Source organism: Schistocerca serialis, chromosome 1 (assembly GCF_023864345.2).
Source record: "Schistocerca serialis cubense isolate TAMUIC-IGC-003099 chromosome 1, iqSchSeri2.2, whole genome shotgun sequence".
NCBI classification, from domain to species: Eukaryota; Metazoa; Arthropoda; class Insecta; order Orthoptera; family Acrididae; genus Schistocerca; species Schistocerca serialis.
The window spans coordinates 869,352,710-869,357,154 of record NC_064638.1 but is presented as its reverse complement, the minus strand read 5'-3'; positions in this window follow the sequence as shown (position 1 = coordinate 869,357,154).

Below are 4,445 nucleotides of genomic sequence, written 5' to 3'. Positions count from 1 at the left end.
CTGAAAAATAACTAAACATAATTATTTTAGTATGAGCGGTGTTTGTTCTTATTCAGAAAAACAAGCTTCTAATACTTAATATATTATTAGCCCCTTGAAAAATTTGGTGTCGAGGGATTTAATTAATTTCTTAATTTGCTACGAAGTTGCTGCATGATAGAAATATTCGATATTTTTGACACTGTGGTCACATACACTGAGGTCACAAAACTCAAAGGATGCCTCCTGCTGTCGTGACGGACCTCTTTTTTCCCGGCTTATTATTCTGTTATCTGCACACGATGACGGCAATCCGTCGAGAGCAGCCCACGTAACTCCGTATCCGTTTCGACAGACTTTCACATTGGTCTTCATGCTTTTGGCTCTTAGCGTGTTACCCACCAGATGTTACTGTGGTCCTCTCCGAAACCCTGTTGACGTGACGCGCTTTCTTCCCGTCCTCAGTTGGTGAGAGCTCCAGGCCGGAACCGCTGGTGGTCGTCAGAAAGTCACTAGTCGAGGCTCTTGGTACATTACGGGAACACAATGCGCTCCGGGCCAAGTCCTGCCGTCAATTATCGTTTCTTTGCTTTGCCTCCTCTTACTCTTGGTTTACAGCGGTGCATGCTGTTAATCATTACCGAGATCCATTTCCTCTCAGAAAATTATAATACTTTTCTACCTATCTCATGGAATATGTGTCCGACAATCTGTTCAATAGAGAAGATGCTTGTCTGTCACGTATGATATCAAACATAGTACTAACTTTTAAACCTTCTGTCTCTACTTCACCTGTGAGCATTTATCGAGGCACTCAATTACTACACATTCAGCTGCTACAGTTTCTCCAGGAAAACATCTGTTGTAGCTTCTTATGTTTTAGAAAATAATTAAAGTAAGATTTGTGTCTTGTCTGAATGTGGATCAACCCCTTCGACGGAATTTCTTCTTCTTCTTTTAGTGTTCAACCCTAAGGCTGGTTTGCAGCAGAGCGCCATTCCCCTCTTCTGTGTGGAGGGAATTAGTTAGCACATTTTCGCATGTAGAATACTGTACACTCTTCTGCCTGGAGTGGCAGTGTCCCAAAGCGGTTGCCATTCACCTGTCATTGTCCGTTTATAGTGCTTCTTTGTCATTTATTAATTTGCCAGTTTCTTTCTTACTTCTTCAAACTTATCTTTTCTAAGTACCCCTTCACTTCGTCTGCAGGTTGGTTGGATACATTTCATTTGTCACTAAAAATCCTTCTACCGACACTGTCCGGTAGGACCCAGAGATCCTTATGAGGGCCACTTGTCGCAGCCTTCGGAGGATTTGAACAGGTCTCACTTAGATAGTCACATACTTGCATGAAAGTGATTCCAGATGTAAGTATGACATAATAAGTTGTAATGTGACATTGTGAGTACCTCGATTTGAAGAAAATCGTCGTCACCAGAGACAGCTTGTTTGGACAAATAGAAAATTTTAGTGAGCAGAAAAAAGTAATCACAAAGGGAGTCCCACAGGGTTCAATTTCGGGGCTTACATATGTGTACAACCTTCCATTTAATATTCAACAAGCAAAATGGGTACTATGTGCAGACATTACTATTGTTATAGTAACCCCCTTAGAGAGAAAGCAACAGAAGAGTTGGTAAATGATATTTTCCAAAAAATTATTAAATGGTTCTCTGAAAATGGACTCTTCTTAAATTTTGAAAGAAACACTGTGTTCACTTCCGCGCAACAAATAGAGACATATCATAGGATAGAACGCTCCAAATTTTTGGGTGTACGTGTTGATGGAAGCATGAACTGGAAAAAGCAAATTACTTGAGTTGCTCAAACAAATAAGTTCAGTTACTTTTGCTTTTCATATAATTGCTAATCTTGGAAAAAATATATCAACCACTTGACAAATTTAGTGTATTTTCAGTCTATAATGTCTTACGGAATAATTTCCTGGGGTAATCCATCACTTAGAAAGAAAGCATGTATTGATGGCACAAAAGGTAGCGATAGGAATAATATGTGGTGTTCACTCACGAACGCCATGTAGGTACTTCTTCAAGGAGGTAGCCATTCCAACTGCTTCGTCACAGTACCGATATTGACAAATGACATTCGTCACAAATAATCCATCACACTTTGAGAAGAAAAGTGATGCTCATATCTACAACACTACAGGGAAAAATTACTGTTACAACCCATTGTTCAAATCTGTAAGTGGTTCAGAAAGGAGTTCAAAATGCAGCAACAAACATTTTTGATAATATTCCCAGTAACATAAAATGTCTCATTGGTAGCGAACCGTCTGAAATCTAATTTAAAATCATTTCTCCTGGACGACTGCTTCTATTCCATTGCTCAAATTCTACTTAAGAAGTGATAGCCAGTAAAAAAAATAAATAAGTGTAGTTGCGTAAGTAGGGCTAAAAATAATGATGCGTTCATTAAAGTTAACAAAAATGGTTCAAATGGCTCTGAGCACTATGGGACGTAACATCTGTGGTCATCAGTCCCCTAGAACTTAGAACTACTTAAACCTAACTAACCTAAGGACATCACAAACATCCATGCCCGAGGCAGGATTCGAACCTGCGACCGACGCGGTTCTAGACTGAAGCGCCTATAACCGCACAGCCACACCGGCCGTCTAAAGTTAACACTAATCATGTATGCATTGCCTGTAACCTGACTAGTTCCACATCATTTCGATAAAACAATCGTTCAAATGATCGATGGAACATGTAACTAACTAACTAACTAACTGACTGTCAGCAACATGCTGGTGACAGGGGTCGCCGTCCGCTATCGCGTGTTTTATCAGTTCATAGACGGGTCATAAAGCAGGGAATAATTCACCACTGGGCTCTACTGTGAAATAAGAAACAGCAAAATGATATACCGTACAGGGCCATCTCTTCTCTGTGAGACGCAGGTACTACCGCCCTACTCGTGGAGCCCTCCTCACAGTTCGCCACAGTACACAGATAGTACCATGGCTGCAAGTACATTTACACCGCCGCTGGATTCCGGAAGCATAGGAAAAGACAGCCTGGACTGGTAAGTCACGTCACACTTTGTTATGGGACGATGACAGGGTACAGGTACGTCGAAAATCATATGAAGGAATGAATCCCGCTTGCTAGCCGGGCATCGTTCAGACAAGTCTGTGGAGCAGTTCTCGAGTGTGGGATGTTCAGTACACCATATTGCTCGATAAGGAACTATAAAAGATGGCTAACGCAAGCATAAAGTGCTAATACTCTGACATTATGAGTATTGTCTACGTGGCATGGTTGCAAAACGATGGTGATCCAACCCACTTCGATAATAATGTCCGTAAGCAGCTGAACAACAGGCATGCTCATCAGTGAATTGCGAAGGTCACGTCATATGGACAACACAATCTCTGTATCTCACTGTTATGGTTTCTATCCTCTGTAGTTACGTGAATTCGATAAATGAGAGACAGAGGCACACTGACGTCTTGGCCATGATCCCTTAATAGTGAACGATACAGAAACCTACCGTATGATCACGTGCATACGTTTATTCTCCAAGGCACCCGGCAGGAGACATGTACCTTCAGCAAGACAATGAACCACCCCATCGCTCTCTAACTGTATAGAACAGTTTCCGGTAAAGGCATGAGGCAGCCTGGGTGCTCAGCGGGTAACTTGATCTAAATCGTATCCAGCACAGCTAGGCTGTCATCGAGAGGCAAGAGTATTCATCATAACATTGCCCTAGTAACTTTTTTTTCTTTTTTTTTCATGCTCAACATGACGTGTTTCGAGAATTTTTTCTCATTGACAAGTACGTTTGTTTACATTAGTCTTTTGTGATAAAATGTGATTAACAGGACATCCGCAACTGAGCATTGTGGAATCAGATGACAAAGCTCTTTAGTTGTGAATACTTGGTCATGAAGCAGCCAACCGCCACATGGGCTCAGGCATTTATCAAATTAAGTGCAATGTTTGCGAATGCCTCGACTTCGGGTAGATGTGTCGCACTTTTAATATCCTAATCAAGGAGCATAAGGAGCTTAATAATTCTAAGTCCACTACGTCCACTCATTTGAAAGTCAATGATCACCCTGCTAGTGACATGAATACCAGTTTGAGTGTTCTTCATCGTCACTACAGAGGCCGTGTCCTTAATTTATTAGAGGAAATAGAAATTATGCACAGCTTAAACAAGAAACCTTCAACAACCCTAAGTGAGCAACATATTGAGCTTATCAATTACGAATGTTTCAGAACCCGAGACTTTATTCAATACAAATACAGAAAACTGCAACCAGTCACTTTTTTGAAATACTTATTTATTCCGTGATGAGCCAGAAAAGGTTTGAAACAGGCTCATGGAATAAATAAGTATTTCAAAAAAGTGACTGCAGTTTTCTGCATTTATATACTAAAGAAGCAAACCACGGTGAAGCACACGATTTAAAAAAAAAAAAGAAAAAAAATTGT